Below are 13,770 nucleotides of genomic sequence, written 5' to 3'. Positions count from 1 at the left end.
GAATAAGCATCTATTGGGCTCATTGAAGGATTGGTCCAAGATTAGGCAACAAGGACTGCTGGTCACCTGACAACATTGGTAACATCAGCAGATGCTTTAATTATACGTAGATTAAGGAGGCCCATCTTACCTAGAAATGAAAAAGCATAAAATCCTTTTGTGCCTCTTAGTTGCAAGACTTCAATAATGGTCATATTTTATTTAACCTTTTATTCTAGAGCCTAGTGCTGTGGTGACAATGTAGTAGATAGTCATATTGTCAAATGAAAAAATAAATGAACAGTCTCCACCAGGCAGGCTGGGTACAGACAATTGATAAGGTTGTTGGCAAAAATCTGTTTCTTAAATCATGTAAATGACATCATCCTCTCTCTTCCCATAGATATTTTTCCAAAATATATATTTACATATAGAGATAAACCTACATAACTTTTACATATGAAACTTATATATTTATGAAACTAATAGACATCAATAAGAGGTCTAGATATCACTCTCTGTATACTCTGTATACAAACATAACATTTATATACATTATAGCTATGTAGATATCTATAATAATAAAAGTGTAATATGCAAATCGACCAAATGACCAAATAGAAGAACGACCATCTGGATGATCTTCCAGATGACTACGCTGTGACACTGGTGCCAGGCTAGCCAGGGTGGGCGTGATGCAATTGGTTAGGGGCCCCACCATCATCCCATGATTGCCCCACAGAGGGAAGCCCAAGCCACCGGCCAGCGATGCTGTGGCAGGTGTGTGGGACTGGCCAGCGATCTCCCTGCAGAGGGAGGCCCAGGCCAGCCAAGCGATTGCACCCCATGCCTGCTGCGCAGAGAGAGGCGACCGGTGGCAGGGGTGGGGGCAGTGCTGCACAGATGGCAAGCAGTAGCAACAGTGGGAGCAGGGCCAACTGCCAGCAGCTGGGGGAAGGAAAGCCCTGATAGGTCCTGATTGCCAGCTAGGCCTAGGGACCCTACCTGAGGGGTCCTGGATTGTGAGAGGACACATGCTGGGCTGAGGGACACCCCTTTTCACCCCCTTTCTCTCCGCGCCCCCACAGGAATGTCATGCACTGGGCCTCTAGTATAGATATATAAATATATAGATACATAGATACATAGACATAGATACATTTTTTTTCACCCCCTTTCTCTCCGCGCCCCCACAGGAATGTCATGCACTGGGCCTCTAGTATAGATATATAAATATATAGATACATAGATACATAGATACATAGATACATAGATACATAGATACATAGATATATAGATATATAGATATATAGATATATAGATATATAGATATATAGGTATATAGGCATACAGGTATACAGATATACAGATATATAGATATAGATAGATCCCAGATCATAGATGTTTAGAGCTAGAAAAAAACTCACTAGTACTGATATTTAGTGATTTAACTCCTCTGTTAGATAGATGAAAGGAAGTTTTACTTTTCACAGGAAATTTTTACCAGTAAAATGCAATATAAACAAGAATTAGAAAATATAAATATATAAAGGGACTAGAACAATAAATATGAGGAAAATCAGATATTCAAGTAGGACCCTTTTTTTCTTCTTCTTTCATCGTGAGCACTGAAAGTCAACGCTGGCTGTCTCAGCTCCTCATCTTCAAGTCCAACCCTGCTTAGTTTCTAAACCCAACTCAAACCAGAAAAAAATACCAACAGCAGCCACTGAAATCAGTCTCACTCTCATAAAATGTTACCTAGTGTGTCTGGTGAGTTCTGTTCATATTTGTGCATTCTTTCCTTCCCCAGTTCCACTGTATCTACACAACAGCTTCCCTTAATGCTATCCCCACCATGCTGGTCCAATCTTGGGTATTTTCTTCCCTGACTCTAGCTTACCGTGTCTTGACAACCTTGAAAACCTCCCTGAAATGGTGGTCTTGCTCCCAAACCTTCAGTTGCGTGTCTCCTGGACTTTAATGCTAGTCCCAAACTGCTTTTTCAAATGTGGCTGCCTGCTGGTATTACACTGTTTGCCTGTCCACTTAACATGGGATTCCCTGATTGCTCGTGTAGTGCCAGCAGCATGGTTTGGTCAGTTTCTTCTCTCATTGGTCTGAGCACACACTCCACAGCATGCCTCCCATATGAACTTGATGTGGGGAATGACACCCACTAGGCGCATTTCAGGAAGTTGTAAAAGAACAGGTGCCAGGATGGATGAATGGCAACTGACTCACCACAGTAATTCATGAGCCCCTTTGGTGAAATGGACTCCATCTCTCAAAGAGATTTTTATTTTAGATATTGCTGCCCTGCTTTCTATAACTACCAGTCTGGGAGAAACCTGAGTTTATCCTTTACCCCCAAATTTATACTGTATCAAGGTCCCAAAGGCATTCACCAATGTAAGCATCTTGATGTAGTATTCCCCAAGAGAAGTTATTCTTAAATGTTCTAATGCCCTCATATGAATCCTGTTGTACGACTTATGCAATTGGCTTTCTCATTATTGTGCTTTAGAAGGAGTCAGACTAACTTAATCTAGTGTGCCCCAAAGAAATATATAAGAAGGAAAGAGGAAAAGGGTAACAGAAAAAAAAAAAAAACATGCTTGCAATCAGTCCTGAAATCATCTGGTGATCCTTTCCTACTAAGTCAACATCTGTCTGTTTTAGATGACTAAGTAGGGAAAAATAAATTAAGGAAATAATTAAATAAGGAAAAACATCTCTCATGCCACGAAGTGCTGAAAATGACAATCAGTCCTCCAGGGCTAAGTATAATTGAAAATATCTTCTTCGAACTACCCAAACCATAGAATTGTATAAATTATATTTTAAAAGTATTACTTCTAAAACATATTTACATCAAAATCAAAGAAAGGGGAATAATAATACCAAAACAAATGAAGAAGAAAATCGGTAGCTCAAGAAAGAAAGTAGCAACATGTCCTTTTTTTGTCAGTAAATTACAAATAAAAAGTAATCAGTCAAAATAGGAGTGTCTTGGTACATTATGTGATAAAGATTTTCAGTATTGTGACCACTTTATTCACTAGGAAGTCATTGCAAGCCTTGCTAATTGCTCCACTGGGCTCCTAAGCACTTCACATATGCTTTTAATATTAAAGATGCTAAGCGCCGTTAATTATTTATATGTCTACATTCCCAACCAGAAATCAACATTTACAAAGTTGGAAGACATGTAATAACTTCCCAATATTGCCAGTACTTAGCAGAGTGTCTACCAAATAACAAGTACTTGTACATGTTGTTTGATTGGATAAAGTGTTTAGTTCATATGGCAGATAAAATGTCTCATAATATGTAACCCCAGAAGGTTTTGAACTTGATCAGAATTGCTGTTTCTATTTTCTCCTTCAGGTGCTAACCCTTGCCACCCTCTTCCTTTCAAGTCATATGTAGGCTAAAATAACCAAAGGGGCTCAAAACTGAGGCCCCAGAGCATCAGAACTATGAACCACAGAAGAGCATAACCCAAATTTACAAATATCAGGAAAGTTCTACTAGATACATTACAAATAGAATCAGACTGAAATCAAGAGTCCAATCAGGACTTTGTTCTGTTGTAAAGCTAGGGACAGCTTGATATTCGCCTGCGCAGACTTTCCGATTGCTTTCAACCCTCACATTACAACCTCGCATTCACGTCAGCCTGGCTTGTCTTCTCGTCTCTCTCTTAGTTTTCTAACCATTTCTACTCTTCTATTTTAATTTGAAAATGCCAGAAGATCTAAACTGTGCCAACCCTCTCAGATTCTCTTCTTCTCAGCCTAAAGCTAGAATTTTACACTCAAAAAAACAGTCCTTTAAAAAATAAATAAAATAACAGACTATGTCAAGAGTAGTTTTACCAGAATAAGTTTTAAGATGGTTTTCTGAGGAAGAATAAGCTGCGAAGACAGGGCAAACAAATTTCCGTTTACATTAAAAAGTTTTTATAAGCGCATAGGAAATAATGTTGAAAGATTCAGACACTTTATTTCAAAAAATGCTTGCTGTGGTGATTAATGACTTTCAAAGTTTGACTTATAAGTAAAATGGGCATAAAGGAACAAAAATGAGTAAAACCTATTTTTTAAAATTATAATTCATTCCCCTGGGATTCGGGTAGATGGAGAATATGGATATTATTAAGACTTTGTAAGTAAAAAGTCCCAAATGAAGTGACTTATGCTCTCAGTTATAATGCAGTAATAGGAACCAGATGTATACACCTGTCTTAAAAATAAACCAAAACAAACACAAACAGACAAATATAGGAAACAGAAGTTTCCTGACACTGGACAACAGGTAAAATCATAAAAAAATATTCCCTAAGAGTCGAACTGCTAAACCAAACTAAAAGAAGTCTATGTCGCCCCATTTTACTGTCTGGAAAAAGTTTGCAGCATAAATGTAAGAGCCAACTTTGGTGGACTCATCTGGCTGAGGACCTTGATTAACAGTAATGGTTGATGTGGGTCTCCAGCTGGCGGTCTGTCCTGGCCACAGTGCCCACTCCAGAGCCCCACCTGAACAGGGAAGCAGATCCCTGGCCCCACCCAATGCTGAGCGTATCCTCCAGGGCGACCACACCAGGAAGCCTAGCCAGCGACACTGGGCGGCTGCAGAGCACATCCTACAGCCTTCCAGGTCAAGGAAGCAAGTCAGCAGCCCCACCCAACTGCTATAAAGGCAGGAAGACCAAACAACTTCCTCAAGTTTACAGACACTGAGAATAAGCCTAACAGACAGATACAGAATATTCCATCCAACCACAACAGAATACAGATTCTTCTCAGGCACAGAAGAACGTTTTCCAGGATAGATCATACTGTAGATCACAAAGCAAGTCTTGCCAAGTTTAAGAAGATTGAAATCACAGCAAGTATCTCTTCTAGTCACCATGATCTGAAACAAGAAGTCAATAATAAAGGAAAGAAGAAATGTTATAAATATGAGAAAATTACGCATCACACTCCTGAACAACCAACCAATGAGTCAAAAAAATAAATCAAATTTAAATTTAAAAATGTTTTATTGATTTTTAGAGAAAGAGGAAGAGAGATAGAAACACCAATGTGAGAGCAAAACATCAATCTGCTGCCTCCTGCACATCCCCCACCAGTGATCAGGTCCAAACCTGATCAGGTAACTGACCGGGAATCAAACTGGCAACCCTTTCGTGTACAGGACAGCACCAAACCAACTGAGTTACAACAGCCAGGGCTAAAACATTTTTTAAATATAATACAAATAAAAATGTAAACACAGTACTAAAAGTTATGGGATGCAGCAAAACAGTTCTAAGAGGGAAGTTCATAGCAATAACTGCCTATTTAAAGAAAAAAATCAAATAAACAGCCTAGTTTTATAGCTCAAGGAACTTGAAAAAGAAAAACTAAGCCCAAAGTTAGCAGAAGGAAGGGAATAACAAAGATCAGAGAAGAAATAGATGAAATAGAGACCAGAAAAACAACAGAAAAGATCAACAAAACTTTGGGGAAAATAACAAAATCAACTGATATTTATCTAGAATAACATAAAAAGAGAGAGAAAAAACTCAAATAAAATCAGAAATGAAAGAGGAGGCATTAAAACTGATAATCCAGTAAAAAAAGAATCATAAGTGAATATAATAAAAAATGTTATGCCAACAAATTCAATAATCTATAAGAAATGGATAAACTCCTAGAAACACACAACCTAACAAAATTAAATGATGAAGAAACAGAATATCTGTACAGACCAGAACTGAATAAAGATATTGAATTAGTGATCAAAATCCCCCAACAAAGAAAAATACAGGATCGGAGTCTTTCCTTAGTGAATTCTACCAAGAATTTAAAAGAATTAACTCCAATTCTTCTCAAACTTTTCTAAAAAACCAAAGAGAAGGGAACACTCCTAAAATCATTTTATGAGACTTTCCTTGATACCAAAGCCAAAATCAGACATTACAAACCAATATCCCTGATGAATAAAGATACAAACATTCTCAACAAAATACTAACAAACCAATGAAACAACAACACATTAAAATAATCATACATTGCCGAAACCGGTTTGGCTCAGTGGATAGAGCGTCAGCCTGCGGACTGAAAGGTCCCAGGTTCGATTCCGGTCAAGGGCATGTACCTGGGTTGCGGGCACATCCCCAGTAGGAGATGTGCAGGAGGCAGCTGATTGATGTCTCTCTCTCATCGATGTTTCTAACTCTCTCTCTCTCTCCCTTCCTCTCTGTAAAAAAATCAATAAAATATATTTAAAAAAATTAAATAATCATACATTATGATCAAGCCAAATTTATCCCTGGAATGCAATGATGATTCAACATACACAAATCAATAAATGCATCACATTAATAGAATCCAAGATAAAAATCATATGATCATCTCAATCTACACTCCCCCCAAATTGACAAACTCTCAGCACCTTGGGTATTGAAGAAACAGACAATAACAAAATAAATGTGTGTGTGTGTGTGTGTGTGTGTGTGTGTGTGTGTGAAGCTCACAGCTAACATCATACTCAATGGTAAAAGGTTGAAAGCTTTTCCTCTAAGATCAGGAATGAGGCAAGGGTGCCCACCCTCATTATTCCGTTTCTACATAGTCCTGGAAATCCTAGCCAGAGCAATTAGTCAAATAAATAAATAAATAGACATTCAAATAAAAAAGGAAGAAGCAAAACTGTCTTTGTAAATAATCTGATCTTATATTTAGAAAATCCTGAAGACTCCACCAAAAAGTTAAAAAGTTGTTAGAACTACAAAAAAAATCAGTAAATTGGTAGTATGCAAAATCAACATATAAAAGTCAGTTGCATTTCTATACACTAACAATAAACTACCTTTAAGAGAAATAAAGAAAACAATCCCATTCACAATAGCATCAAAAACTATAAAATACTTAGGAATACATTTAATAAATGAGGTGAAATATCTATATGAAAACTACACAAATTTGATGAAAGAAATTGAAGAAGACAAAAATAAATGAAAAGATATCTCATAATCATGAATCAGAAGAATTAAAAAATTAAATATCTATACCACTCAAAGTCATCTATAGAGTCAATGCAAATCCTATCAAATTTCTAATGACATTTTTCACAGAAATAGAACAAACAATCATAAAATTTTGAAGAACCACAAAAGACCCCAAACGACCAAAGCAATCATAGGAAAAAAGAACAAAGCCAGAGGCATTATATGACCTGATTTCAAATTATACTACAAAGCTACAGTAACCAAAACAATTGCTACTGGCATTTTTAAAAAGACACTTAGAGCACTAGAACAGAATCAAGAGCCCAGAAATAAATCCTCACCTATAAAATCAACTAATGTTTGACAAAGGATTCAAGGGTACTCAGTGATGAAAGGACAGTATCTTCAACAAATGGTGTTTAGAAAATTAACCACACACAGAACAATAAAATTCGACCACTATATTACACCATACACACATAGAAATCTCAAATTAATTAATACTTGAACATAGACCTAAAACTGTAAAACTCCTTCAAGAAAACATAGGAAAGAAGCTCCTTGACATTGATCTTGGCAATGATTATTTTGGAAGTAACACCAAAAGTACAGCCAGTAAAAGCAAAAATGAATAAGTGGCTCATCAAACCAAGAGGCTCCTGAAAAGCATCAACAAAAATCAATCAATCAATAAAATAAAAAGGCAACCTACAAAATGGGAGAAAATATTTACAAAGTATATATCAGATAAAGGATTGTTTTCCAAAATGCACAAGAAACACATACAACTCAATGGCACAATACACACAGTCTGATTTCAAAATGAGCAGAGGACTCAAACAGACATTTTTCTGAAGACACATACCAGTGGCTAACAGGCACATGAAAAAGTGCTCAATATCGCTAGTCACCAGGGAAATGCACATCAAAACCACATGCACTCTCACCTCACACCTATTGGAATACCCATTATCAATAGAGAACAGACTGTCAGCTGTCAGAGGGGAGGGAAAGGGGTTGCTGGGCTGGGTGAAAAAGGTGAAGGGATATTAAGCATAAAACAAACAAACAAAACAACCTCATAGATACAGACAGCAGTATGATGATTACCAAAGGGAGGTGAGGGGTTGAAAAGAAGGTATGGGGGGGCGGGGGGAATGGTGACAGAAGGAGATTTGACTTGGGGTGGTGAATGCACTATACAATACACAGATGATGTATTACAATCTGTACACCTGAAACATATATAGTTTTATTAACCAACTAGAGGCCCAGTGTATGAAATTCATGAACTCAGTGGGGGGTGGGGGGACTCTCAGCCTGGATTGTGAGAAGGCGCAGGTCAGGCTGAGGTACCCCACCATGCACGATCGGGGCCAGGGAGGGATGCGGGGAGGTTGGTCATCCAGGGAGGAACTGCAGTAGGGTGCCAGTGCATGTCTGACCCGTTTTGCTCAGTCCCGATTGGCTGGACCCCAGCAGCAAGCTAACTAACCAGTTAAAGTATCTTCCCCCTGGTGGTCAGTGCACATCACAGCAAGCAGTTGAGCAGCCTTAGCATATCATTAGCATATTATGCTTTGATTGGTTGAATGGACGACTGGACCTCCAGACACTCAGCATATTAGGCTTTTATTATATAGGATATCACTCCATAAGTAAAAGGAGAAGGCAAAGAGGTAACAAGTGCTGTTGAGGATGTGAAGAAAATAGAGCATTTGTACACTGGTTTTAGAATGTAAATTGATGTAGTTACTATGGAAAGCAGTGTAGAAGTTCCTCAAAAACTTAAAGATATAACTACTATCTATGGGTAATTCTGCAACCCCACTTCTGTGTATATACCCAAAGGAAGTGAAATCCCTATCTCAAGAAATATCTGCATCCCCATGTTCTTTATGGCATTATTCATAATAGCCAAGACATGAAGCCAACCTAAATGTCCATCAACAAATTAATGGATTGCCCTGGCCAATTTGTCTCAATGGTAGGACACCGGCCCACACACCCAAAGCTTCACAGGTTTGATTCCAGGTCAAGGGCACATACCTTGGTTGCAGGTTCATTCCTGGCCCCAGTTGGGATGCATGTGGAAGGCAATCAATCAATGTGTCTCTCTCACATTGATGTTTCTCTCTCTTTCTCTCTCTCTGCCCCCTTCTCCCTCCCCTCTCCCTTCCACTCTCTCTGAAAAAGCAGTGGAAAAAAACAAACAAATTAATGGATAAAGATAATGTATGATATATATATACAATGAAATATTCAGCCATGAGAAAGCAGAAAATCCTACTATTTGTGACAACATGGATAAATCTAGAGTATATTATGCTAAGTGAAGTAACTCAAAGAAATACAAATATTGTATACTCTCATGTAAGAATTTAAAAAACAAAATTAAGTTAAGTTTAAAAGCCAAACTCATAGAAACAGAGAGTAGATTGGTGATTACCAGGGGCTGGTAGCGTGGGTGGGGATGTTGGTCAAAGGTATAAACTTCCAGTTATAAGATAAATAAATTCTGGGGACCTAATGCACAGCATGTAATACAGTAAAAACTATTGTTTTGTATACTTGAAAGTTGTTAAGAGCATAGATCTTAAATGTTGTCACAACACACAGACACAAAAATTATGTTAGGTGATGAATGTTTTAACTAACCTAATTGTCATAATCAGTTCATAATATATACAAGTATCAAATCATCACCTTGTACAGTTTAAATTTTCACCATGTTACATATCAATTGTATCTTAATAAATCTTGCGGGAGAGGAGCAAGAATGACCAACAGTGGAATTCAGAGTTTACTGAAAAATATATATCCATATTCTACCAAGCAGACTAGCATGCAGATATTTATTTGCACAGATAGATATTTGGAACTCCTGTGTAAACAGTTGCTCATCGTGGCTGTCATTCAATTCTTTATTCCTTCAGAAGGGACACTAGAAGATAGATGGGAGACAGTGGTCAGGTTCTTTAAAAACAGAGTTTAAAAAACACTAATTTTAAGTTCTAAAATCTTTCACAAACAAGCCTCCTTTCAGGTCCAGGAGTATTTTAGAAACTGCAGCCTCAGAGCAAGAGAAATTTAAGAATTTGTTATGTTCCTAATACATTGGATAGTTTCCATAGCCAGTGGGAGCTTTTACTTCTCCCTGCGATGTTGGTTCAATGCATCTAACGAGATTTCTGCTCTACAGTTCCTAACTGGTACTTAAGATCCCTGCTGGACCTAGAGATCTGTCTTAACTTCCAGCTGGGTTGAATATTGCTTAGACTCCCCACCAAGCTGTGTTATCAGCGCTGTTCTCCAGAAGCCTGGCACCTGCTTCCTAAACTTTTAGCTTAGCCCTGATGCGGCTCCAACTTTGTAAATACCTGGGAATCAATGCTACTATTTTACCCAATTAAAAGTATTTCTAATACCATAAATGTCCTGTCAGATGTCCCACCATAGATTATGCCAACGTAGATGTCTACACAGCCAAAGAAAGGCACACATTTGTCATGATTCTTTGTTGACTTTATATTGGATAAAGATGGATGACCAAAGATGGAGGCCAGTTATTCTCATAAATGTCCCTACTCCGTCTCTACCTAATCACTCTTTTCTTTTCCTCCCACTGGCCAATACCAAGCTTCTAGAATAATTTAAGCTTAAGATTATTTATATGTGGAATGCTCTATTAATCTCTCCCATTTTTGACCCCATATAGTCACCAAGTGCCTTCATAGTTTTACAAGAATGACTGTGATGGGGAAAATGTTTGCTGCCTATAAAGCTGTCATTTTGCTTTCTGGTTTAAAGAAAAATCTGTCACAGAGGGGTCTGGATCATGTCATATGTTGAACAAAATGGTTCTAGAGTTTAGAAATTATAAAACCAAGTCTTGCAGTTCAGAGACCCTTTCTAAAGATCTAAATTACATTATGACTTTTTACATTACCACATAGTTTGACTCATTATCCTAATCTTGAGGTAACCATTTTCCTGAGCAAGGGGAAAATACATTCCAAAGATAAGACATGTTAATGAACAGACCGAATTCCTCTGCTGCCCCCAAATTACTGCCCGGAGGCAAAGGACTTTTGATAGAGCTTGAGAACAGAGGCACTAACATTCCACATTTTCCACATGATCTTCCCTCATTAGATGGGAAACTTTGCATTTTGCAATACTCTTTGTTGCATGAAGCTGCTATTGTAGCCTAGAGATTCCATTCATCAGTGCAATGCTAGGGATACAGCCAACATGATATTCTGCTCCAAGAAAGCTTGTCTGTCTGCTCTATCTGGTTTGGCTCAATGGACAGAGCATTAGCCTGTGGACTGAAAGGCCTCAGGTTCGATTCTGGTCAAGGGCACATGCCCGAACTGTGGGCTCCATCCTTCGTAAGGGGCATGCAGGAGGCAACCAATCAATGATTCTCTCTCATCATTGATGTTTCTCTATCTCCCTCTCCCTCTCCCTTCCTCTCTGGAATTAAAAAAACAACAACACACATATATAGTTTTTTTTGTTTTTTTTTTAAGAAAGCCTGTCTGATTGATTGTCAATAGGGAGAAAAAAAATCTACCTACAAAAGTCAATATTTTAACATTTGTGATGTTCAGTGCCTTGATAATGTAATGTGACTATAAAGAAATAGGCAAATTGCCCTGACTGGTTTGGCTCAGTGGATAGAATGTCAGCCTGCAGACTGGGGGGGTCCCAGGTTCGAGTCCGGTCAAGGGCATGTACCTTGGTTGAGGGCACATCTCCAGTAGGCGGTATGCAGGAGGCAGCTGATTGATGTTTCTCTCTCATCAATGTTTCTCTCTATCCTTCTCCCTTCCTCTCTGTAAAATATCAATAAAATATATATTTTTTTAAAAAGAAATAAGCAAATGGATGGGCAAACCTCAAGACTGCCATAGTCCCTCTGTCCTCCAAATATTGCTATGGATGGGCAAACCTCAAGACTGCCATAGTCCTGTCCTCCAAATATTGGAATTTTGTTATATGAGATTTGACTTGGTCAGGCCACATAGATATTGGCCATAGACTCACCCAAAACTTTGTTCACTGCCTAGATTTATTCTAAAGACAATCTAGATTCGTCTCTCAATACTCAATTTTCAGGTGGACAGAGAATACAAGGGAGAGCTCCAAGCTGTGGAACCCATGCCCAGCCTATGTTCATCTTAGCTACAGTCAATCAGGTGAGCCCGTCAGGGAGTCACAACACCACATTTTACTAAACCGAACATTTGAGGAGACGGGCACTCACCCAGGGCCAACACATGTAAAGTGTTTGAGCCCAGAGCTAAGGCTCCCACAGCAACAGCTCACAGAACAAAAATGTTCTCTGGCATGGGGTGAAGGAAAAACAACTTCCCGGCACAGATAGTGGCTGAACTGGGGGTTCTTTTTATCCCAAGAATTCTAGCTACTTAAGAAATCTTGGAGAGGAACGACACTGCTCATCTCTAAAGTGATCACAGTAAAAAGGAAATCGCTGTTTCACCATATTTTTTTCATATTACTTTGACATGATTTCTGGCTGCAATCAAGAATCATGTTGCAAATTGGACTTCTTTCACCTGCAAAAAATATGAAGCGATGGCATCTCCTTGAGTTGTTCTGAGTATTAAGTGAAGTAAAATATACATAAATGTCCCTGCCACTGTATCTAGCATCTCACTTAAGATGCCTTTCCTTTCAAATTAGAAGTTAGAGAGACACAGTTTATTTCAATGACTGTAGTTCTATTGCCTGATCTCACTGTGCTGTGCCCCAGTTTCTCACTGCTTTGTGTGTTGATTTTCCTTCACAAAGCTCAGTCCCTCATTGGTTCCCAGAGTATCCTCAGGTCCATTCCCGTTCATCCTCACTGCAGCCTCCAGTTTATTTCATTAGGCTTTGGTCTCAGCCTCCACTGCCAGTCTCATTCCAATCCCTGTCTATTCATCTCTGTTCTATTTGAGGACCATGGTCCATGGTTCTGCCCTAAGGTTCTATTTCCAGCAACGAGCTGTCACTGATGGACTTCGGGCAGGTGACCAAACCTTATATTTCACCCCTCAGAGGAATTAGTGAAAGTCACTGCTCTGTTCCCTGCTAGGAACCACAACACAGCGGCATCACAGCCTGTTGACCCACAGAACAGACTCTGAACATGCCGGGGAAGGAAGAGGGGCAGCGTGGGACCTGGGTGATGGGAACCAGCTCCTGTGGCAGGAATCATGCCCAGGATGTAAAGCTGAACTGCTCCCAGGGTTTGCCTCTGAGCAAGAAACTGCCAGAGGTAGTTTTGCCAAAAATGAGTTGTAGAGCTGAAATAAACTTTTCTAAACTACCAATTTACAAAACGAATTATGATCATCATGCTGGAGAAAACACAAAATGTTCTTTCTATCTTTCTGTAGAAAAAATATGTTATAAAACCATTTTAATAGTCAATGGGGTTCACAGATATGACTACAGAAGTAAATATGTAGCTGAATACAATAGTCCCAAAGAAATAATTCTGCAGACCCTGTGGAATTAACAAATTCTAAACCAATGTCATTTTAGAGTTCCTGTAATCTTTCTTTAAAGGTACCAAAAGAGTAAAGAAATACAGATAAAGATAGGGACAGAGACAGACAAGGAAAGATGGAAACAGAGAGAGACAGAAAAAAAAAAAGAGATACCCTGGCCGGTTTGGCTCGGTGGATAGAGCATTGGCCTGCGGACTGAAGGGTCTCAGGTTCGATTCCAGCCAAGGGCACATGCCTGGGTTGCGGGCTCGATTCCCAGTAGGGGAT

Source organism: Myotis davidii, unplaced genomic scaffold (assembly GCF_000327345.1).
Source record: "Myotis davidii unplaced genomic scaffold, ASM32734v1 scaffold1166, whole genome shotgun sequence".
Lineage (NCBI taxonomy): Eukaryota > Metazoa > Chordata > Mammalia > Chiroptera > Vespertilionidae > Myotis > Myotis davidii.
Note: the sequence above shows the minus strand (reverse complement) of the source record.